This window comes from Eucalyptus grandis, chromosome 7, assembly GCF_016545825.1.
Source record: "Eucalyptus grandis isolate ANBG69807.140 chromosome 7, ASM1654582v1, whole genome shotgun sequence".
In the NCBI taxonomy this organism is placed as follows: domain Eukaryota; kingdom Viridiplantae; phylum Streptophyta; class Magnoliopsida; order Myrtales; family Myrtaceae; genus Eucalyptus; species Eucalyptus grandis.
This window is the reverse complement of record NC_052618.1, coordinates 27814698-27840679: the sequence shown is the minus strand read 5'-3', so window position 1 is coordinate 27840679 and position 25982 is coordinate 27814698. Positions and strand designations below refer to the sequence as shown.

General features: G+C 39.5%; 1 long non-coding RNA gene and 1 pseudogene across 2 annotated transcripts; both read right to left on the bottom strand.

The window, feature by feature from the left end:
- Positions 1–1686: 1686 nt before the first annotated feature.
- Positions 1687–21355, bottom strand: LOC104451872 (annotated as a pseudogene).
- Positions 13789–15804, bottom strand: LOC104449359. Of its 2 annotated transcripts, none has more exons than XR_726539.3 (3): positions 15631–15804; positions 15251–15393; positions 13789–14397 (listed from the first exon to the last, which is right to left on the bottom strand). It is a non-coding gene; the product is annotated as an uncharacterized LOC104449359 (long non-coding RNA). The 2 variants fall into 2 exon arrangements; XR_726542.2 differs by lacking the exon at positions 15631–15804 and adding an exon at positions 15496–15624.
- Positions 21356–25982: the final 4627 nt, after the last annotated feature.

Sequence of the window (25982 nt, the reverse complement as noted above, 5' to 3'; positions counted from 1 at the left end):
TTTGTTCACATTTATGAACTTGTGTTTTTCATTGTTAATGCCTATGAATCTTTGTTTGATCTTTATGCATCTTAATGCTCAGTGCATTATTTTAAGTTGAGAAAATATGTCGGACATATATAAGATTAGCCTACTCACATGGGTAATCGCCTCTATTTACTGTGTGATAAATAGAGATGAGACTGTTTTAAGCTTGTTATCTAGGTGATAATTGAGAGCTCAAGCTTAAAATATATATGTCGCCTTAACTAAGTGTTAAGATGATGACATAATATTTACTATGTCCGAAAGTAAAATAACCTACATATTTTATTTTATCGTCTATGATACCGATGTGAGTTCTGATGAATTTTGTGAATGAGTAGATACATGAACTCAAGTTAGACACTGGGTATGTCTGAACTATCATCTGTACGGTATTGAAGGTGTAGACATACGCTCAATGGGAAATGAGTTAATACCATAATACGTATTTCATACTACGTATGCATGAGACGACCAATAAGAGTGGCAAAAGTTTGATCTCAACTTTTATGCCGTGTGAGACTCTTGAGGAAAAGAGTTCCTCAATTTTTAGTGCTCTCATGACTTTTACTTATTCTCAATATTTCTATTTAGTGTTTGCTATCTTAGGATGTTGCCAATGGTCATGAGTTGATTTGATCTAATGTGACATTTCTAGAAAAGCAAGCTAAACTGAAATTGAGAGTTTGAAGGAAAGAGGAAGATCGAATTTGGAGAATCACATTCTAAGTTTTGTGTTCACTAGTCGACCAATTATGACTGTCTTTGGGATAATCATAATTGTGAATATATATATATATATATATATATATATATATATATATATATATATATATCATTGTTTAAAATAGATCAAGAGAGATATAAATGTGATCAATCGATCTAGGGTACTGCATACTAAATCTACTCAGAGTGTGATGCCCATTATGAGCTGCTATATATTCCTAACAGATGTATAGCAACGAGCTCTCAAAGTATGCTGGTCGCACGATTATTCACGGTATGAATGTTGAAGAGAGGTAAAGAGAATTCTGTTCGGCCCACCATGTGCGAGTGGGAGATGATTTTTTATGTGATGGGCTTAAGGCCCGTCCGCCCATGTTGGGCCTAAAAGCCCGGCCCACAAGATTAGGGCCCATGGATGGAGGGATACGATGAAGGGTAAGTTTCTATTTTGGAGGGGACGTATATAAGGGAGGAAAGAGAGAGAGGACGCACCTTTTGGTATTTTGTGCAGTACGTTTCCTCTCCCTCTCTCCCTCCAAAAGAAAAACAAGCGCTAAAGGCGACGCCGTCTTCCCTTCAAGGCCAATCGACGTCATCGGATCGAACAAGATCGGTTTTCTCTTCCTCTTATCGGTGTCGGTGTTTAATCTGTGGCTAATAAGGTACGCTCGATTCTGTGGTGTGCTTTAGGATCGGTGATACGTGTTTTTCCCGGGCTCGTCTTCCGTATTTGTTTTAGGGGTTCGATTTAGTGTCGAATCCGTTTTTTGGGAATCCGATAAACCCAACAAGAAGCAAAGACAATACCACCAGATTACATAGAGAATGCTTATGCTTTCTTCATTCTGATCTTCTCAGCTTCAGCATTGCTTGCATTGGGTGAAGCTTATGAGTCATAAGTCCCTTGTATTGACCATTTCTTCTCGCCATCCTTGGTCACCATTCAAACTCCTCAGAGTAATCTGCCCATGGCTGTGCAAAATATTAACATGGCGGAGAGCTCCGACACAAACCCTCTTTCCTCCTCCAAAGGCCGATGTCTTGAACAAGTCCGCGGGTCATACTTCTCATCGAGAAACCTCTCGAGCATCCACTCTTCTGGTTTCTCATACTTCTTTTTGTCCATGTTGCATCCATATATGTTTATAGCAATCTAAAACAAGACAATTTGAGTTTCAATTCCTAATCCAACATCCTAGATATGGAATTGGCATAAAAAACCATGTGTACTTATCTACCTGGCTTCCAGCTGTGACAAAGTACCCTCCTAATTGGGTATCTTTGCGTGCATAGAGTGGAGGAATTATTGGAACTTGACTGTATTTCCTCAGGGTTTCACGACATACAAGTACGGAAGCTGAGGCAAGTGGTCCTCTGTGAGGGTTTTAGAACCACACTTTTTGAATCTCCTCAATGACTCGATCCTGTTAATAAGTTCATACAAGGCCCACTCTGTTGTGACCAGAGTGGTATCAGTGTTATAGTTGATATAATCAACTAATAGCATAAACTTCTCTGTTACACTGAGAGAGAAGGAAAAAATAGAACATTGAACTTCATATAGCCTTAATAAAAACTATCAAGTACAAGCTAAATAAGAACCTCTTTTGGAATTGCACACAAACGTGCAAAACCGAACTGCACACAAATGTGCAAAACAAAACCACACACAAATGTGCAAAATAGAACTGCACACAAACGTGCAAAACAGAACTTGTTCCACTTGCTAGAAAATAGCTAACAAACCAACCACCTAACAAATAAACTTAACTGAATAAAAAAAATGGCAAAACATCAGCAGCAGCACTGAGACACAGCTTCAACAAACTCCTCCTTGGATCAGTTGTTGCTGCAAACTCCTATTTTCTCTCTTAATAGCTCAAATCTTCCAGCCTGAAGTGGCTTTGTGAACATGTTTGCAAGCTGATCTTCAGATTTGCAATGGACCAACTTAACTTTACCACTTTGTTGCACTTCACACAAAAGAAGAATTTGACTTTAAAATGCTTGGTTTTGCCAAGGAAAATTGGATTCTGGTGGATATTGCTAATGCAACCTAACTGTCCACATCAACTTCAATGCAATCACCAGAATTCAACCACATATCCTTCATTATCTTCTTCAGTCACAAAACTTGATTTACAGTTGCAGTAGCTGTTATAAACTCAGCCTCTACAGTGGACTGAGTTACAATCTCTTGCTTTTTGGAACGCCGGGAGAAATAGGCAGAACCAAGAGTGAAGCAGTAACCATATGTACTTTTCACGTCATCCACTGAGCCAGCTCAGTCATTATTAGAAAAGCCCTGCAACTTAAACTTCTGACCTTTCCTAAACTTCACACCAAAGAATAATGTTCCTTTGAGGTATCTTAAGACCTTTTTTGTAGCAACCAAATGTAACTGACTAGGACTACTCATGAACCTAGATAGAACACTCATAACAAATAGAATATCTGGTCCGGGTCTTTGTAAGATACATGAGACATCCAATCAAGCTTCTATACATAGAAGCTGAAAGAGCTAGTATGAGCACCTAGAGGGGGTGAATAGGTGCGAAAATGGATTTTGCAAAATATAGTGTAAAACTTTTACTTTTTAACCCGAGTCTGTTGACAATGGACTTTGTAGAGAAAATTAGACTCTAACAATTAATTAGAGTTACGAACAAAGTAAAGGAGTTCAGGGAAGAGAATAAAAACACAAGGTTTATAATGGTTCGGCTTAATCCAAGCCTACGTCCACTCTCCCGCACTGACAGCCCACCGGCTGGATTTTACTATAAATCAAAAGAGTCGTTACAGTATCACGTCCTTGATTTTATAGTGTAGAGACTTTGCTACACTTCCTCAAGGTCTCACAAGTATCAAAACTCTTTTTGAGTGCAAATTTACACTCAACAATTGAATTAGCAAAGAACAAGGAACTTCAAACTTTGGAATTTTTCTATCGCGCACACACACTCGAGTAGCTAGAGGGTCTTCCTTATATACTCCTCCATGCCTTCATAATCGTTGGCACCTTCCAAAAGAGTTCTTCCAATCTATCCGTTGGACAGAATCAATTAAGGAGATTTCGAATTACTTAAGGAATGTGATGATAGCCTACCAATCCTGCTCGCCCATACAATCAGGATCTAGGTTTCCATAAGTAGAACCTTCCAAGTATACTTCACCAATCAACGGATCCAAATTACTCGAATTAATTTCAAAACGAATAATAGATCTTGAGATGCTATCTCCAGTAGTGAGAACTTCTTTAGCCGCTCGAATCAAATCCTTAAAAGAAATACTTGATTCGAATAAGTCTTCTTTGTTGGTCTAGAAAGCTGTCAATGAGGACAGACTTTAAATCTTGAGTCTGGCGGTCTGGCGGTCTTCAGACTTTGACGAAAGAGTTTGTAAGTCTTCAGACTAGACTGATGGGAATGTTTTGTTAACTTCAAAACAAATAAGAAAGTTTTCTCCAACAGAAGCATCTGCGTCTATTCCATTGTTCTTCTGACTTCTCCTTAGCAGCCATAGGAATGCTTACACTTCTACAATCTTCCATCTGAAACTTCTTCAGAATTTCCTTCATGTATTTTTTCAGGCAGATGAAGATCTCATGTGAAGCTTGTTTGACTTCCAAACCCAAGAAATGAGCCATATTTCCCAAGTTTGACATCTCAAAACCTACAAACAGACCTTGCTTCACCCTCTCTATCAGTTCCCCATCATTCCCTGTCACCAATAAATCATCTACATAGAGTGACAGAATTACAACACTGTGATTCACCCTCTTGACATAAAGAGTGAACTCACTTAAGCTTCTTACAAACCCAAAATCTTGCAAATATCGGTCTATCTTCCTATACTAAGCTCTTGGAGCCTACTTCAATCCATATAGCGCTTTCCTTAATCTGTATACCTTCTCTTCTTGCCCTTTGATATTGAAGCCTTCGAGTTGTTCAACAAAAATCTCCTCCTCGAGCTCTCCATTCGAAATGCAGACTTGACATCTAATTGAAATATATGCCACTCCTTCTCTTTGCAATAGCTAATAGTAGCCTGATTCTATCAAGCGTTGCAACAGGAGCAAATGTTTCAAAATAGTCTACTCCCCATATTTGAGGGACAAGGGATGTGCCAAAACTTGGCACGGAAGTGTGACATCCCGAATTTTCAATCCTGTTTTCTATTGAATAAATTGGGCATTTCATGGACGCGCTTGTAGGACTGTTCTCGAAGTTGATCACTTTCGAGATAACTAAACTATCCAGGAAAGCCATTAAGGAATTTCAATGCAATAGACTTGATAATTTGACTAGGAATCGACTTCTCGACCGTGTTCATCTTTATAGGCCATTACGGCACAATATATAATCGATTTGAGATTAGAGATAGGTTGATTCGATTGAGATGTATAACTAATCATGGGTGACACCACTAAGTTAGAAAATTCTTGTTGACCAGCCCTAGGTTGATTCTTTTGTCGTTTTGGCACCTTGTGTCCGTATTTGAATTCTTGAGATTTTACGATAATCGGGTCACCAATGCGTCAAGTGGGTTCAATGTGGCTCGAAGAAAATCGACTATGGGTCATTTGTACTAAAAATCTATGAAAATTACCCGGTAGTCTAGGTTACGCTAAAAACGCGCGAAGGGAAAATAACCGGTCAGGTCCGATTTCAGAAATTGAAGATTCTGTCATGTCACAATAAATTCTAGGAATGTCGACTCAGTCTTAGAAGATTTTTCTGCAACCCGAGACTTTTTGGAAAAAAGTCAGCATATGACCGTTTTTATTCAGAGAAAGGTCGGGGATCATTTTGATCGCAAATTTGGAAGCATGATGGATATATGATGAGGAAAAATATCAATTTGATCGATGGATGGTCAATTGATTTTATTGAGGCCAATTTATGACGAAACAAGCACGACCGGGTGTCCAATTGAGAGAAATTTGTTGCAAATTCATATGCTCACCCTTCCCCTAGCCAAAATGGACAAATTCAAGGTTGTGGGGGAAGCCTTTGTGGCTCATGGATAGCCAAGGAAGATGATTTGGCCTTGGTTGAGTCAAATGGGACATTTGAATGGAAAATGAAGGCATGTGGAGCCCTTGTTCCCTTATCCCTTCCCCTCTCTCCCTCTCTCTCCTCCATCCACCATCCAAGACCTCTCCTCCATCCCTCCTTGCCTTGCTCAACACACCAATAGCCAAGGAAGACAGCTAACAAGTTGCTGGACTATTTTCCTTCTCTATTTTCACTTCGCCGGTTTTCCGCTCTTGTTGACCTTTCGCCAAAGATCTGAGTTGAAAGTGGTCTTCTTGGTCGAATTAGCCAACGATCCACCCAACACCGTGACTAGCACATCCAGATCGTTCTAAAGAGCCCGACTTCGCCGGAAAGGAGTAGCGGGCTGTCTGTATGGCCGCCGCAAGCCGCCGGTTGCCGGTTCGTTCGTCCCTTGGCCGCTTGCACTTTGTTTTGCATTTTTTTGCAAGTTTCTCTCAATTATGACCCCTCCTTTGCTCGTTCTAACCACTGGCACATCTCCCTTGACCTCGGGAGCCATCGATTGCTGACCACCCACTCGTCGAAGCTTTGATCAACCTGTTTCTTCGCTGTTCGGCCGTCGGTTGCCTTGCCAAGCCTTCCACCGGTCTTGCTTTGCCTAACTGAGCTTGTTTCCTCTCTATTTTAGCAAGAACTGAACATAAGTTTTGTGGATTTCACAGCGGCTATTAGGCCCGTTTTGAGGTGCTTCCGAGCCTCGAAACCTTGGCCCGCCTTGAGGAAAATCATTTCCGCGATGTTCCCGTCGGTTTGATCCGACCCGTTTGTTAATCCAGTGAGTTTTGCTCACTAATATGTTATTAGTATGCTAATGATTCTTAGGGGTTGATTAGATTTAATTAAGTGTAATTAAGTGACTTATTAATGCATGTTAGGCAAATGGTTAGTGTAATTAGCAAGGAAATAGGTCATAGTATTTATTAGCAAATCTCAGTAATTTTCGGGCTCGTCTCGGCTTCCAATTAGGCATTACGGGCATAAATTGGATTTATTGTATTTATTTAATAATTTTTGGAATTAATTAATGAATTAATTATTTTCCGAAAATTAGACAACAGGGATAGCCGATGACCAGAATTTTATGCTGATTATTGTGGTATAGTCCATTTATTTATTTGAGCGTTGATTTGTGCTAAATTGAATTAATTATGATTTTAGGATTTTATTCTTAAATTATTCAATTTCAGAAATTGATTGGAAAATGACCGAGCGTGGGTTTACAACGCCAATAGTATTTTGGTGGGATGTGTAAAATGGTGAAAAAGAATGTATGTGGCTGGTGAATAGATATATCACCTTAGAGAATGCACGTGATTTGTTGAATTGGTACATCACCTTTGAGAATATATGTGGCTCGGTGATCAAGTATATCACCTTGGAGAATGCACATGGCTTAGTGATTAGATACATCACCTTAGAGAATGCACGTGGCTCGGTGAATAGGTATGTCATCTCGAAGAATGCACATGGCTTGGCGACCTAGTACATCGCATTTGAGAATGCACGTGGCTCGATAACTAGATACATATAATCTTGGAGATTTCATAGTATGGATTAAAATGACCGGGAATGGTCTCGATTGACGTGTAATCGACTAGATCGATTGATCAATGATTTGATCGATGGTGTGAATTGATGCGGTTCTGTATATTTGATATATCTTGACTCAAGTAGGAAGGAACCGAGGCCAAGGTAAGTCCTCGACTCGTGGTGTGCTTAGGCAGCCTCTAGAGTGTATGGGCTTCCTAATCGGGACTTAGGGGTAGAACTTGCTGAGATGTAATCTCATCCTAGTTGCGAGACAACATTTCAGGTCCCTAGATGGCAACACCTCCACCTCCTTGTCCTCCCATGCACTTTGATATACCCAAAGAAGTCACCGAGATAGAAATTCACTTCCGATTCATCCCCACCCGAAAGGACTAGAGTATGTTTTGGTAAAGTCAACCGTCCGGGTTGATGTGGGTAGAAATGACCACGAGGCCCCACGAGTATCAGTCGTGGTATCGTGAATATCATGATGAACAAAGGAAAGATCTTATGCCAGAAGGTGATGTACCTCTGTTCGTTTTAGAGCAAGCATTTTGAGAAGGGACTGCGGAGCCCAAGGATGGAGCGGTGACTGATGCCAAGGACCCTAAGCTCGAGAGTGAAACTGACTCTCCCAAGCAATCAGTAGTAGACTCTAGCTGGAGTATGCCAAAAGGAGAGGTTGAACAATAAAAAGTGTACCCAGAAGAGAACTGAGAGGAGGAACCCGAGGAGGAGGAACTTAAGGAGGAATAACCCAAAAAGGATGACCCTGATGAGGAATCAGAGTCTAAGGAGGATCCCAAGGATGATTCGGAGTATGACTCGGATGAAAACTGAGACCTCACCTCGTTTTGCAAACCCTGAGTGTGAACTATTATGAAATAGATCAGACTCTTGTTAATAGTATTGTAATATATACTATGAGGTTTGCCTTGTACAAAAGTGTGGTTATGGTTTTCAGTTGTGAAAAATATAGCCCTACTTTTCTATCCTATTGTTTTATTGTTGGGATTATTTTATATGCTTCCGCATGCGTATGAAAATGAAAGGGTCAAGCAATGTGTCATGGGACGTCACTATTATCCGACCAAGGTGAGGGATTGGTGCGTGCTTGAGGATTGAGGCGTGACAAGAGGGACATTTAAATGCCAAAAGTCAGGAAAGTAACACTTAAGTGCCAAAATCGGAGTAAAATAGATCGGTTAAGTGCCAATTCGGCCAAAATCTGGCCAAATTGCGACGTGGTGATTTTATGGCAAAATAAGTGTAAAATGGCGTCGTTTTGCACAATGACGTAGTTAAAAAATGCAAAAATGTCTTCATTTTATCTCGACGTGGTAAATAATTAATATAAAAATTAATTAAATTAAATTCAACACTAAATTTATTTAAATATTTTTAAAAATTAAAAACTAAAAATTAAGAAAAATAAGAGGGGGGGAAGGGAGGTGGTTGATGGTTGAGCCCTCAACACCGCCGTCTCCGGAAGGGCCGGCAATGGAAGGGGAGGGTCGACGGGGTTGTGACCCTTGCCTAGATCGTCGGCCCCCGGCTAACTGCAGCGGGCTCGCGAGCCTCGTTGGATCTAGGGTGAGGGTCGATGACCCTCGCTTGGTCGAGCTAAGGGCCATTGACCCTAGCCGGATCTGCGTGAGGGTCGCGACCCTCGCTGGATTTGCGTGAGGGCTTGCAGAGCCCTCGGCGCGCTTGACCGCGTCGTCGGCCCCTAGCTAGGGCTCGGCGACCCCAACCAACACTTCCCCCACCGTCACTGGCCCTTCCAAGCGACGGAGAGGAGGTGGCAAGGGCTTGCGAGCTCTTGTCAAATCTTGTGAGCCCTTGTTGCCGGTCAGCTAGGGGCCGGCGACCCTGGCCGACCCTCCCCCCTCCGTCGTCGGCCCTTCCCGATGGCGGCGGCGGCGGCGGTGGGGAGGCGGCAACGGCGGGCTCACCCTCGCTACCTCCCTTCCCCCATTTTTCTTTTAATTTTAAGTTTTTAATTTTTTTTAAATAATTTATATAAATTTAGTTTTAAATTTAATTTAATTAATTTATATATTAATTATTACCACATCAGGACAAAACGATGTCGTTTTTATATTTTCTAGCTACGTCAGCATGCAAAATGATGCCGTTTTACACTTATTTCACCGGAAAATTGCCTTGTCAATAATTTGGCTGGATTTTGGCTGGATTTTAGCCGGATTGGCATTTAAGTGATCAATTTTACTCTGATTTTAATACTTAAATGTCACTTTCCAAACTTTTGACATTTAAGTGTCTTTTCGTGCCAAGTTTTGACACTCCAGGTGTTCATATCTCCTTTGAGCATAACCTTTCACAACCAGTTTGGCTTTGTGTTTATTGACAAAACCATCAGGATTAAGTTTTGTCCTAATTCTTATCAAATGGTCTATCAACAAGCTCCCATGTGTGGTTTTTCTGAATCATTGCAAACTCCTCCTGCATTGCTGTAATCCACCCTTGATCCTCCTTAGCTTCCACAAAGTTAGATGGTTCAAGCACCGCCACGTACGCTTTCATAGATTTCAGCAAGTGACCTTGTGCCTCTTACTAGCAAATCATCCATACTATCTTCCAATCCATCCACAACTTCATCAACCTCTACAATTGTTGTAGGTTGTTGTTTTGCAGATTGTTGTTATTCTGCATTCTTTTCTTCCATCCAATTCCACTCATCTTCCTCTAGAAAAACAATATCTCTGCTCATAGTCACCTTCCCTGTCACAGGATGAAAAATCCTGTAGGCTTTTGATTGGAGACTGTACCCAATAAAAACTCCAAGCTCAGCTCTTTTATCTAGCTTGTCCCTCTTGACCTGAGGAACATGAGTATAACACAAACACCTAAAAATCTTCAAATTCTTCACAGAATGTTTAACAGCATACTATACTTCAAAAGGTTTTGACCTCTCTAAGGCCTTTGTGGGCAATCTGTTCAACAGGAACACTGCAGTATTAGCTGCCTGAGCCCAGAACTTCTTAGGTAACATCTTCTCCCGCATCATACATCTAGCCATCTCCATAATGCTTCTGTTTTTCCTCTCATTGACCCCATTCTGTTGAGGTGAATAGGGAGCAATGAACTACTACACAATGCTTGCTTGCTCATAGTTTAACTTAAATTTGTGAGTAGTATACTCAGAACCATTGTTAGACTTGAACATTTTAATTTTCTTACCACTCTGATTCTCAACTAAGGGTTTAAACTTCACAAACAAATCAGCAATGTCAGATTTGGCTTGCAGAAAATAAATCCAACTCATCCTAATCATGTCATGTTTAAGAGTAATGAAATACCTGTTACCACTGAGAGATGACTTAGACATAGGTCCACATAAGTCTGTGTGGACTAATTGTAGCTTTTCACATGCTCTCCAGCCTCCTCCTTTGAAAGGAAATGAACTGTGGAAATTCCTCCTCCAAACTTGGCATGTCATCTGCCAGGCTACTCCTTTGCATAAACAACATGTTCTTCTTGTGAACATGCCCAAGCCTTTTATGCCATAACTCTGCATTTTCTTCTTTGCACTTTAAAACCATTTGTTGCATCTCTTGTGGCTTGAACATGAAGCTCTTGTCCCTCATTGGCATTCTTAGCACTTGTTTGCTATCTGCATTATCAATAAGGCATTCATTCCCTTCAAACTTCACCTTATAGCCCTTCTCAACTAATTGACCAACACTTAACAGATTCTGGTCAACTTTTGGCCCAAAGAGAACATCACTGATAAGCTTCACCTCATGATTTCCTTCAATAGCCACTGTACCCTTTCCTTGCACTTCAATATACTGTCCATTGCCAATTCTGACTCTGGACTTGACTGACCTGTCTAGACTCCTAAACAGCTTCAAATTGCTAGTAATATGATTGGCACAACCACTATCCACCAACCATGCATCATTCTCAATAGAAAAGCCATAATAGGAAGCTACGAACAAGTGTTCTTCCTTAGTCTCATTCACTGCTATATGTGCTTCTCCTGCTTGCTGGTAATTGTTTTCTTTGCAGATCACTTCCATGTGACCAATCTTATGACATCTTCTGCACTTAGCATCAGGCTTCCTCCAACATCTAAAGGACTGATGATTAGTTCCACCACAGTGTTGACAAGGCTTATTGTTCTTCTTCCATTTGCCAAACTCACTAGAACTTCCTTCTTTTGCTACAAACTTGTAGTCACCTGCATTTCCTTTCGACTTATTCCATTTCTTCCCTTTGCCTCCATAATTGGACTTCACTTTAGCTTGTAGTGCACCCTTTATAGGCTCTTCTCTTCTCATCAGTCTTCTATGCTCGTGCCTGTAGGGCATTTAACAATTCTGCAAGCTTTATGTCAACTAAGTCTCTGTATTTTCTAGAGAAGCTATGGTGGCTTTAAACTTCTCTGGAAGAGATACCACGATCTTTTGAACCAGCCTTTCATCCTTCAAGTCAATCTCTAAGACTTTGATTTTTTCAGCTATCTCAATCAGCCTATCAGAATATTCCTTCACTGACTTTAAATCATTCATCTGCTGTCTCTCAAACTCCCTCAAGAGATTTAGCACCTTCATGCTCCTTATCTTCTCATCTCCCTAATATTCATCTTTCAAGAAATCCCATATTGCATTTGCAGAATTGCATCTCATGATCCTTGTGAAGATAATGGGTGAGATAGTAGCATACAGGTAAGACTTTGCCTTGGCTCCTTGTAATTCTCTCTTTATGGTACTTTATCTAATTCAAGGTCGGATTGTTTGGAAGTGGAGTAACCTCATAATCATTCTTCACAACCTCCCATAGATCATGACCCTCCAAGAATGCTGTCATCTTGATAGCCCAAGCTTGATAATTTTCCTCAGCAAAGACTGGAGTAGACATTGCAGAGAATCCACTCGATCCTGCCTCCATTAGCTTTTTTTTTTTTTTGGGTGCAAATTAGAAGTTGTCTTTACTCACTTATTCTCACTTCACAGTCCCTTAAGATCCCACAGAGGCTTTGATACCACTATTATAGTTGATATAATCAACTAATAGAAGAAACTTCTATGTTACACTGAAAGAGAAGGAAAAAAACAGAACATTGAACTTCATACAACCTTAATAAAAACTGTCAACTACAAGCTAAATAAGAACCTCTTTTGGAACTGCACACAAACGTGCAAAACAGAACCGCACACAAACTTGCAAAACAGAACTTGTTTCACTTCCTAGAAAATAGCTAAGGGTGCGCATGGTAAAATTTCTGAAACAGAAATTGATTTCTGGCCAGAAATCAATTTCTCAATTTCTATTCCCCGGACAAGTTTCTGAGCAAAGAAACCCGTTTGATAACGACTCAAAATTTTTATTTCTGAAATAGAAATCCGTTTGATAACAGAAAAAAATTTCTATTTCTATGAATCATGTTGTCCCCATCTTTTACCTCACTCTTCTTGGTGCTTGTGATGGTAATTTAATTTGATAAAAGTTGGTAAATCACTTTAATTTAGATTGGTAATTCGATAGAGTAGTTAAACTTCAAAACATTAGCAATTTATGTAAATAAAAGCTAGTAATTAGTATAAAAAATGCTAATATGCAAACTATAAAAGATTTGGTATTTTCAAATGCTAATATGCAAACTATAAAAGATAAGAGCACCATTTCTCACTAGTCGAGGCTCTCGAAGATCCAAGTTTTGCTTTACACCTTCCCCCCATTCCTTTTTCTTTCTTTATTTTATTTTATTTTTTTCTTGTTGGTATTCCCGTTTACATTTTCTGGCCATGTTTGTATTTTGACAGTGCAATGGTCAATGACTAGTTGGAAAAGAGACTGGTTATCTTCATTTTCCTTTATGATTAATAAGATCCGTAAGATCGGTACATGCTTACGACGGTGAATGTGCATTGACATGACATCAATCCGACGTTCAATCGGGATTGCTAACAGAAGCCATTGTATAGGTTGTAAGATCACAATTGGATGTTCTAACTAAAAGGGATAGTTTGTTGAATCACCTACAAACAAAGTCCAGGCACCTTTACCATATTTCATATGAACCTTATGGGGAGTGGAGGACCCTCAGTCTGGCATGAAAACTGATTCTTTGATGACACGAGGTTCATTCTCATCTCGTGGAATGTGAGATTAACTATATGCAGGACAAGGCTGGTCCTTTTCAACCGTTTGTCGTCCTCTGTGAGTTTCTGGTGGGGACTTTAAATGATAAGCAATGTTGTTTTGGCTGGACAGGGGACATGCCCTGTTCTCCATAGTCTTTTCCATATTGTACAACTTAGAAGTAAAGGCATTCGAATCAGCACCTTACACAACCATCAATCTTACCCAAACATTCCACAATCCGAGCAAAGAACTCTCCCAGGCTTTTTAATTCGAAGGGGGCGCTCTGCAAATGGCTGCATCAAATGGAAGTACAAAAGAAGAAGATAACAAACCGGGATTTGAATATTGTAAATTATGAAAGCTGGAGGTGAATCCCGCATACAATTGTTTGCTATAAATAAGTGGACTAAGTCAAAAACATGCATTGATACAATTGACTAGCCCAGGAGTTCAGAGTCATGCACAGCTTGATTTTCAGCTACTGCCAAAGTCCCCATCTAAAGCTGTCGATACAGTGTGTTGAAGTGTGCCACGAGGTGATTGTCCCCTTGAAAAAACTGGCGTATGAAAACATAATGCTCCAGTTCTTGCCTCAAAGCCGCAAGTTACCATACATGTCAAAACATGTGATCATTTCCACCAAGGACCTACAGCTACTGAAGACATCATCTAGCAATATGCCCCCTTGATATAGAATGGCTTCACCAACAATTATGCGAAGGCAACACCAAAACCAGGCTCTTTGGTTCCATTCAGTCTCCTGACTGCTGATAATCAAGTCACCATCTTAGCTAAATTTTGACCATGAAATAGAAGGCATCTTGGCCAAGAAACCAAAGAATCAGGCATGGAATTTCAAAAAATGCTGTGCCCTTCCTTGGCCAGTCCCAATTATCTAGATTGCACATACATCTAAACCAGCAGTAGAAAGGCATGACAACTTCTGCAAAGGAAAGGTTAAACTCAAATGAACTCGCAGATAAGTGCAACCTCTTTTTGTAAGGAAATTGCCTTAATGACAGATTGATCATTCTAGCATTACTAAAGCATATCTAAAGCACAGGGGTTACTTCTAGCAGAATGTTAGTCTTACATAACATACTAGAGGAGAGCTTGAATACCACTGTAAGACTGAGAAAAGAATCAGGAAACGCAAGGAAAAGGTTGAGTATAGTTCAGTCTTTTAGTTGAAAAAGTGCAAAAAAAAATAAGAGCATTAAGTGAAAGTTTTTCCAGTGACATGAAAGAATGCACAAACATCCTTATGCATGGAAAGCAATATAAGATCTCGATGAGCAGATCACATGACAAGATTTGTAGACAAAGCATGACAGATATCCGATGAAAAACAGTAAACAGCTCTCGTTCCGTAACCCCATCAAAGTCACCCGGAGTTATGAAGGTACAACGCCTAAAAAGAACCCGAACCCTTGAGCCACACTCTCTGCAGCACAGATATCTCTCAACAACAGATGCCAATTCATCCACAATCACAACAAGCAAGCAAGAAGATAGGTTCTCTCACAGATTGCTAAAGCAATCACAAAGCTAAACACCAACCATTGCTTCCAAAACACCATTTCCAAGACCAAGCACGACAGTCCTTGACTCCAAAACAGATCCACAATCTGCATATCCAGTCAACCCTCGACTCACACACGACCATTCCACATCATGCATCAAATGCCATCAAACAAAGTTCTAGTGTAAGCATAAACTTAATCAGGGGAAAAGAGAGGATCCAGACGAAAGCCGAAACATGAAAAGAGAGGCGAGAAGGGAAGGATTGATCGAACCTCGTGAGGAATCGCGGGGGGAAGTTCCAGAGAAGGTCAAGCAGTGAAAGAATCCAAGAAAAGTCTTTTTGTTGAAGAAGCGAGCTTTTGAATGGCAAAACACTGGTCGCACACACAACCCCCTCCAGCAGTAGCTCCGATCTCTGAAACCATGAAAACCAGAGAAACCCAGGATCAAATCTCAATTTGATGACACATCAATCGCCTAGCCATATATGCATGGAACATATAGCTTTTCAACTTACTGTTTCAATGGACACCGATTAAAAATTTATCACTGGCATTGTAATTCGAAGCTTTGGACATAGACAAAATAGAAACTCTTAAATAAATCAAGAGCAAGCATAATACTTAATTAAAAACAAGCTAGAAGTTAGCACCCTGCCTTCTCAAATCAACAGATTCAAAGGTAGAATGATAATTAGCACCATGACAGAGCCCACAAGATCTCTTCGTTCTTTTGTCTTGTACTGCATATTATATCGGTATCGCGGAAATAAAGAGAGATTGTAACTTGAAGCAATGAAAAAGTGCGACGGTGAGATGAGCGACGATCTAACTGGCAAGAGGACGGCGATGGCGACTGGAGTTGCGGAATCGAGAGCGGAAATGGGGACGCGGATGGAGGAGGCGGGTCCGACGGCACGACCGGAGCAAAAACTTGCGACGACGTCGACGGCGAGGATGGATTCGAAGTCGACGGCGCTAGGGTTTTTGGTTGAAGCTTTGAGGACGGCAAGACGACGGCGACGGAGTCGACGGCGAGGATGGACAGCTTCGGAGTCGACGGCACGACTGGAGCAAAAACCTACGACGGCATCGACAACGAGGATGGATTCGGAGTCGCCGGCGCTAGGGTTTTTGGTTGAGCTTTGAGGACGGCAAGAGGACGGCGACGGAGTCGACGGCGAGGATGGACAGCTAGGGTGTTTGGTTGGAAGCGTTGAGAGGAGAAAGAGAAAGAATGCCCAGATAGAAGAAAAACCCGTGAACGAAAGGATGCCCAGAAGAAATAATTTCTATTTCTACTTCAGAAATAGAGAAGCTAAAATTTTTAGTTTATGATTTCTCCTCCAAAATAATTTCTGAAACAGAAATAGAGAAATCAATTTGCGTTACCAAACGAATTTATGTTCCAAACCTGTTCCGGGGAACAGAGAAATAGAGAAATTGAGAAACAGAAATTTTACCATGCGCAGCCTAACAAACCAACCACCTAACAAATAAACTTGACTGAATAAAAAAGAAAATGACAGAACATCAGCAGCAGCATTGAAACGCAACTCCGATAATCAGAAGCCTGGATGATCACCTCCCAGAGCAAAATGGTAATCTGCTCCTCAGACAGCGTCTTGGCTTCGGATATCAAGAAGTCAGTATAGCTGTCTTGCTCCTGCGTCAAAATTGTCCCAACTTACGACAAAAGATTCAAGAAAATAAGTTGAAGCTGAAAAGACAATGGTGGTGTTACTGCTTCTCCAAATTGGTTTCTGCTTTAAAGAACTGTTCAGCATTTAGTACTGGTTAATTATTTTTAAATTGTCATTGAAAACACGTTTGTTGCCAAAGCACCTATCGTTCCGATTGTTTGCCTTCTCTAAGCATTTCAGGAAGAAAATGCAAGAACACAAAAAAAAAAAGTGTCCTAATATATCGAAACTTTGATGGCGGTTTCAATAAGAGCTATAATAGAGTTGCAGTCTACTATGCAGACTTCCACGTTAAGCAAAACAAGTAAATGTGGTTCTATTTTTCCTAAAAGATTTCAGAATAAGGTTCTTAAGAGAACTTCAAAACAGGCGCTACCTCCCCTGAAGCGATTCTCCGTTTCTGTTCCATGACCAGGGCTCTTGCCACCACTTTCCTACGGAAAGCCAGTTGTTCAATCTTCTTTTCCCAGCTTATATTAGGAACCCATCTCAGGTACGGAAAAAAATCCCTCCAGTCCACCTCAATTGAACCAGCCATCATGTCCGACACCATAACCTTGAACATTTCCTCTTTGGACAATGTGGTCCCAAGTTCCTCCACGTCTATGGATTTCACATCTTGTCCTAAAGCCTGAAATGTAATTACCAATCGTCCCTTATCTCATACTTTCCTTTTTTTGTTTTCTTCGAGAAGGGTTAGAAAAGAAGAGGTAGCTTACTTGTTTCAGTGCCATTGCAAAGAGCTCACTCTCGAAGACTTTCCTGAAATTGACCGCTTCAAGAGGATGGCCATCGACAAGGGCATGAAATTGTCTAGAAACGTTTTCCATCATGGTGTCTCGGTAGGACCGTAGGCGCTTCTGCAAATAGATGCACACAAACGTGCAGTAAGTCCCTGGTTATCCCTGGGCAGGCATGCAGGTGCACAAGTGCACATGCCCAAAGAGAGTCTTCAAGCAGCTTGCCTGAGCCTTCGTGCCCAAAAGACCTGCAAGTATGTATCGCTTCACCATCTTGTGGAATTCATCATATTCACTCATAGCGACCATGCATTTATCGGCTGTGAGGATCTGCAGGGCATTTGGCAGCTTTCTTGTGGAGATCGACGAGAATCTAATAACCATAGCCTGAAAGAAGAAAGGACCTGAGCATTCAACAGACAGTTCAGACCGTCTCACAGCACAAGAATCATTGGAAGCTCGGGTTTGAGTGCCTGAATTGTGTACTTTTAGGAACTTCTTTCAAAATATCTTAATCCTATCCCCACGCGAATATTGTGCAATTCTTTTTTTTTTCTCTGTTAACCTCGCTCCCTAGTCTAAAATCTTGTGTCAGCACCAAGTGGAAAAGTTTCCATTTCATGGTGATTACTCACAAACCAGGCTGCTAAACCCCAAAATTTCAAGAAATAGGATAAAGACTCTCCAAACATTTCGGTCAGAAAGGAAGGACTCCTTCGAAAGGTTGTATAAAATGCTTCATACACATTCGATTAAACAGATTTATAAATAGATAGACTCTGTATCTAAAATTTTGTTTTCCCTTTCTTGTGTTCTCAAGATCTTTCCATTTACACCACCTAATTCGAAGTTTCTTGAGTGAAAATATCTAGGCATCCTAGAGGTGGCAAATTGGGGGATCGATCCATATTGTATATCACACTTAATGGGTTGTCTAAGGATCATAATATACGTTGTAATATGTTTAATAGAGCAAGAACAATTGATGATGGGTTCTACTGGGCATGAAAAAATATCATCTTCAACCCATTTAAGCAGAGAGTACTCTAAGGACACCTTGCTCTCATACTCTTCAATAGACACTATCTATTTTAAAAGGCCTTGCCGTCAATGGCAATGATCAGTTTACTGAATACCATTTAATATCAATTCTTAAGCTTTTGAAATGAGAATCTATTTTCAACAAAAATGAAAACAAGCAAAGATGGAGAGTGAAATGACGAACTTCGCCAGTCAAAGTCAATGGCGGCATTGGGAATGACTGTGTAAGCATATCTACCTCGGTGGTGTCGAGGTAAAAAAGAACAACAAATTGAGGGAAAAGAATACGTGGAGTGCCAAAATTTGACACAAAAAGATACTCAAGTGTCAAAAGTTACGAAAATGATATTTAAGTGCTAAAATTGAAGCAAAATAGGTCAGTTAAGTGTCAACGGCGAGAAAATTTGGCCAAAATGTTGACCTGGTGATTTTCCAGTGAGACAAGTGCAAAACGATATCGTTTTGCATGCTGACATGGCTAGACAAGTGTAAAACGGCGTTGTTTTGCTATTGACGTGGGTAGATAATTAATATAATATTAATTAAATTAAATTTTAAAATAAATTTATTTATATATTATAATATATATATATATATATATATATATATATAAATAATAAAAAAGAGGAAGAAGACGAAGATTGTAGGCGGTTGAGGGCTCAACCCTTGCCTTCTGCATCCTCCTCTTTTTTTTAAATAAATATAAATATTTTAATTTAGTTAATATTTTATATTAAATTTTAAAAATATATAAAACTACGTTGTTTTGGTTCTTCATTCTCCGGTGTGCCATGTAGGTGAGTTATATTATTAAAAAATTGTCACGTAAAATTTCCAACCATCTTCGCCGGACTTGGCACTCAAGTGTTCATTTTTCAAAATAAATGGCACTTAAGTGTCACTTTTGTAACTTTTGATACTTGAGTATCTATTCTTGTCAAGTTTTGGTACTCTATGGGTCATTCTTCCAAAAAAATTGATAAGTAAAGAGAGGACATGTGTTCTGCAAGCAAAACAAGAAAAAAAAGCCGCTGCCCATATTGCCCAGAGCAAGTTTGAAAATAATTGCAGCAAGCATTTCTCTTTACTCAAAATGACAAAATTAAAAGAAAAAAAAAACAACAGGTATAAGTAATGCCTTAAAAATACGAGTTATTTGAGTCAACCTAATTGATTGCATGTTGGATTGAATATGAATTATTAAAATTGTATAGGACGAAATTGGCTGTCAATTTGGGTTGGATGAATTTTCAGCCTACCCAAATTCAACCCGACTCAACTCAAAGGGTTAAATTGAATTGCTCACGTAACTAATTTCTTCGATCCCTTTCAACTTCTTTATACTTCGACTGCACAACGCGGCATAATAAGTACGACAGTAGTTTATAGAATATGAACTAAGTAATTAAATGCAGAAAAAAATGACCCCATCACGCAAGAATTGACATCAAGTAAAATCCTAAGTTTTTGTCATAGCCATAAAGGATGACAACCTACATCAAACAATGACAAAGGTCATCTGTATATAGCATGGGGACACCTGTTACCATAGTGGGGAGGGGAGGGAGAGAGCTAGCTTTAGGGGCGAGATAAGGAAAATGTTCTATACTTGATTTGCACATAAAATCTTTTGGAAAAAGAATATTACAAATATCATAACTTTCGTAGGAAATTTATTGTTGATCTTCTAACTTTTTAATCCATCATTTGTGCTGTTACTTTTGAAACGCGTTTACTTGAATGACATCAGTGATTTTCTTTGTGAAAAATCTGACACGACATTTATTTAAAAAACAAAATTGTTCAAGCCACTCATCAGGAAAATGACATCTCAGAAGCGTGATTAAAAAAAAGTTATCTAGCCCTTTCCTTGCCCCAAGTTGGTGAATTGGGGCTAATTAGTCCACTCCTTAACCCTAACCCTAGCCCAAAATTAGGTCCACAAGCGGCGGTGCTACCAAAGGATGCCCTTGGAGAGAAGGTGCTGGAGGTGGCGTCATTGGGGGTCCTCGAGGCCCACCATGCTGTCCCCAGAGGCCGTAATTTGGTGGTGGTCGGAGAGGTTGACAGCCAAGATCGAATCGAAACATCCTTCCCTTTAAGGCACGACAGCTATTGACATTGGTTGGGGAGGGAGGGAGGGTGAGTTGTTTATTCCACTTTAAACTTAAATCTCTCTAAAAAAGTGGTGCAAAGAATTTCATGTAGCATTTGTCATTAGAAATATGCCATGGGAGTGAATATTTTCTTAAAAGTTATGGCACACAAATGATTGATTAATAAATTATGTTATTAAAGTGCGCGTTGTATAAAAATTATAATATTTGTAGTGTCTTTTCTCTGTAAATTTTATGTAATCTCATATATTGTAGTCTATATCTTATAAAATGGCATGAAACGCCAAGTGGCCAGGCTGACACGGCTCTTGTCAGTCCCCATTCCGGTCTTTCACTGGCCATTGGTATCTATCTCTTTGGCAACATCAGTGAAACTGAGGACCACCATTGTAGTAGCACCGGTTCTGATGGAATAAAGAGGACCATATGTTTCAGCCCACTTTGCAAAGGTCTTGTGAGGTTCTTCTCGTTCAACTGAAGCAAATTCCCTACTATGGGCAACCCAGGAACCTCTGGATCATACCCATGTCCCCCGGGAAAAAAAAGAGCACAATTATCATTACAAGACATAAGAAGCACTCACTTTTCCCCATTTTTTTTGCTCAGCAGAAGCAAAGATTACCCGGTAAAGGTGGAAGAGTGGATTGGCCATTCATCTTCCTGATAGAGCCGAACATCCTCAAGAAAAAAGAGGAGCAACAACAATGAAAGCCCACCAAGAATGGCCGTAGTAGCAAAAGGCAACGGAAGTTCTTGCATATCTTGGAGCATGGACATAGCCGCTCAGTTGAAACTTGAAAGTGAAGAGTCATTGATTCTTGAATTGAATGAAAAGAGACCACGATTAAAACAAGTCATCTGGGGGCTAATTAATATGGCTTGAACTATCTCCTAAGACAGATGGGTCGGAGCAATTAAAATATAAGAGATTGGAAGCTCCTATTTCTTTATTGATTTCTGCAAAAACGAGGGAATATAGGATTCGATAGATGGTGACTCATTCTAGGATTAAGGTTTAGTCGTTTTCTTCAGCTGAAAGCAACTCGAAAACCTCAGAAAGTTTGTCTGTTTTGCTCTCTTGTTAGTAGTGAAACATGTCCGAGGTTTTGAGGAATTTGGGGAGGACGGCTTAGTGGGCGGCATGGTGAAGAGTTCGGGGGAGGTGATTTTCTATCGGGGCATCTTCTTCCTGGGAAGGGTGGAGCCAGGCAAAAGGACAAGTGCCTCAAAGATGATGATGACCTCTTGCAGAATGATCTTTTACAAAAGCAGGGAGGTAGAAACACGAGTGGACGCCTAGATCCACGTCAATAAATGCGGCAAATATAATGACATGCACGATGAATATATCAATCCCAATGACAGAAAATGCATCAAAGGGAGGCCGTTTCTCTTCCGGCACAAAAAAGCGACGTCGTTTGAAGATGACTCATTCGTATTTGGGGGGTTCGTTTCTTTCAAAATCAAAGAAGAGAGAAAAAAGAGGAGATACGAGATTAACATTAGACACAAGTTAAAAGTTGATCAATTAGCATTTTGCTTATCACGTGGACTTCGATAAGATTCCACTAGGGATTTGATTTCGACTAGGGTTTCAAATCTGAAAAAAAGGGGTCAAAATTAAGGTTCCGATATGGCCCCAAATAGTTAGTTTCACACCCTAACTTCTTGTAGAATAGAGAAATGGCATGGCTAGGGTTTCAAATCTGAAAAAAAGGGGTCAAAATTAAGGTTCCAATATGGCCCCAAATAGTTAGTTTCACACCCTAACTTCTTGTAGAATAGAGAAATGGCATGGCCATCCTCCTACCAAAAGATGCAGCTGTTGGATACACTAAAGTCACAATGTAATAGTTATATATTAGGGATTTCAGTTGTACTATCAATCTTATTATTTAATTAATGACAAAGACGTATTCATTCATTTGTCATATATATATATGATTCCATAAGATTAGTTGTGATTGGACCTATTCTTGAGTTGTTAAGAATATGTGTGATGGTTTACAGTCAGATTGAATCTTTAAACTGTTCTTGATCGATAAATCATTGAGTGGATATTCATTATCCTATTGAGATTGATGTGTTCTTAACTTCATCATCAAGTATTGGATACTTAGGGGAATGATGAATCAAAAGTCATTAGGTATTGTGATGCCCAAGTTAAAACACAGGCGCTTGTACTAGACAAGCTCACTGAACGTGACACGCATGGAATGATTAGCGATATGGAAGCCTCTAGGGTGGTTAATGTCTAATCGTTTATGCTTTGATATTGTGTAAATAATCCTTAGACTTGAGGCACAATGTTAACTTGTGTATTTGACGGCTATGGTTCACGGGTGCACATATTGCTAGCTTGTTGATCTGACTCTATACCTGATAGTCCTAGTTCGTTCATATACGAAGGTACACATGTGCGTAACATGGAGTTTGTCTCCTTATTACATGTAAGGTATAGTAATGATGTCTTATGCGATCTAATTATGACATTGCATTGAAATCCTCGGTTGGGATTATAATCGAGAATGAATTGTTTATGTCTTGTATAAAATATAGGTCAATTAGGTTTCTGTATATGATCGAACTGGTGACTTGACAAATATTTCATGGTCTTTGTTCAGCCTGGACATAGTAAGATAGAGGGATTGCATTACACTATAGCCAAAACTGATAGGTTTAAAATGATCTTAAAGCATTTACTCTGTCTAGGTAGCTATGACATATTGCTAGAAATCAATAATGACTTGTAGGATCTAGAGGTCGATCGAGACAATTAATTCTCTTGGGAATACAAGTGTGTTAGTGCAAATTTTACTACGAGCTTAATAATAAATTTAGGGATGTCACACACCACAACCAATTTACTCATTCTCTTACGAACACAACCCACTCATGATAGCTATTCTCTCACTCACCCAATTCTAGAGGAAGTAATCAATTAAAGAAGTTGACTTTGCTGATGCCTTGGAGAGTCTTCTTCTTCGGTAAGATCAAAGTGTGTAGGACCCTCATGCATATGCTGTGGTTCTCTGCTTGCGATCCTAGAGGACTTTCTTTGGGACGACATTGTCATAGTCTTTGAGAGATTTCTTGAACACGATTCGTGAAAAAGATGAGAACTTCATGGATTAAACTAGTGAGAAAAAGTAAGAAAGTGAGGTTCTGTGTTCTAGGGTTTGTGAGTGAAAACGAAGAAGAAAAACAACAATATATAAAGCAAACAAACCGGGGTATATGAATCGTTATAAAGGAATAAATAAAACTGCCTTTTTGAAAATGGATAACTACCTTTTTGAAAAAGAAAAACTGCCATAAATTCAAATACTAAGAAAAGATCATTTCTATAACACTCAATTAGCGATTAAAAAGAGATTGTACCTTTTCAAAATTTTAACTAAAATTACCAGTACAAAATAACTTACAGTTGTAACTCTTGGTTTTCTGAGTTTGAGCACTTTCAGATTTTACCTCTGAGTCTGGGCACCTTCAGACTTTACTGGATAAGGGTTGTGATGTTCAGTTTGGTGCGAATAGACTCAAATATGCTTTTCTCCAGAGGCTTTATAAATATGTTTGCTAGTTGATTCTTTGAATCGATGAATTGTATCATAATTTCTCCATTCTGAACATGATCTCTAATGAAATGATGTCGAATCTCTATGTGTTTCGCTCTTGAGTGGAGAATTGGATTCTTTGTAAGATTGATTGCGCTGATGTTGTCATATTTGATCTCGGTGCACAAGTCTTCCATTCCAAAGTCTCTCAGTTGTTGCCTTATCCACAAGATTTGAGAACAACAACTTCCAAGAGCCATATACTATGCTTCTGCTGTTGAAAGATCTACAGTGCTTTGCTTCCCTAAGAACCAAGATACTGTCCTGTTTTCCAGCAATTGACACGTACCAGAGGTACTCTTTCTATCAACTCTGCAACATGCTAAATCTGCGTCTGAATATCCAAGGAGGGTAAAGCCTCATTCTTTAGATACCACAGACCTAGATTTGAAGTAGTTACAACGTATTTGATGATGCGTTTTGCAACACTTCGATGAGATTCTTTGGGATCTGATTGAAATCTTGCACATATGCAAACACTAAACAAAATGTTAGGTCTAGAAGCAGTAAGATAAAGAAGTGAACCAATAATGCTCCTATAAAGCTTTTGGTCAACTTTCTTTCCTCCTTCGTCTTTGTCCAGCTTCGAAGAACTTGATATTGGTATTTTAGTCTTTTTACAATTCTCAAATTCGAACTTTTTAATGAGATCTTTTGCATATTTTTCTTGGTGAATGAAAAATCCTTCCTTCAATTGCTTCACTTGAAATCCGAGAAAGAAAGATAGTTCACCCATCATGCTCATCTCAAATTCATCTTGCATAGACTTAGAGAACTTCTTGCACAGATTTTCGTTAAGTGATCCAAATATGATATCATCAACATAGATTTGAATGAGTAGAAAATCTTTACCTTCTCTTTTAATAAATAAAATAGTATCCACTTTATCTTTAACAAAACCATTCTGAATTAGAAACTTACTTAACCTGTTGTACCAAGCTCGAGGTGCTTGTTTTAATCCATATAGAGCCTTCTTCAGTCTGAATATTGAGTCTGGTCTCTTTGGATCTTCAAATCCATGAGGTTGTTTCACATAGACTTATTCTTGGATAAATTCGTTTAGAAATGCACTTTTGACGTCCATTTGGAATAACCTGAAATTTTTATAGCATGCAAAAGCGAGTAATAATCTAATTGCTTCTAATCTTGCTACTGGTGCGTAGGTTTCATCATAGTCTATCCCTTCTTCTTGCATATATCCTTTGGCCACGAGTCTTGCTTTGTTTCTGACCACTTTTCCTTTTTCGTCCATCTTGTTCCCGAAGACCCATTTAGCTCAAATAATGGATTTACCTTTTGGTTTAGGAGTTAATTCCCAGACATCGTTGATGCTAAACTGTCTGAGTTCTTCTTGCATAGTTTCAATTCAGCTTTCGTCAACTAGGGCATCTTCTATGCTTTTGGGCTCTATTTCGAAAATAAGTGCCAAAGCACTAGACTCTTCTCGCCTTTTGGATCTGGTGCAAATCCCTTTATCAATGTTGCCAATGATGAGTTCCTTGGGATGACTAGACTTATGCTTCCAGTTGTTGGTCGGTCTGATAGTTTACTGATCTTCTAATTCAGTTGATCCTTTCATTTGTTGTTGATTTTCAGAAGTTTGAGCTACTTCAGAGGAGGTAGACTTTGTAAAGTCTGAAGTAGGTTCAGATTCTTCAGGTTGAGTCTGAGTCAATTGGTTCTGCAAAGAGTCTTGGAATTTGACGTTCATAGATTCTTCCACAGACTGAGTATTCTTGTTGAATACTCTGTATGCTTTGCTTGAGATTGAGTAGCCAAGGAAAATT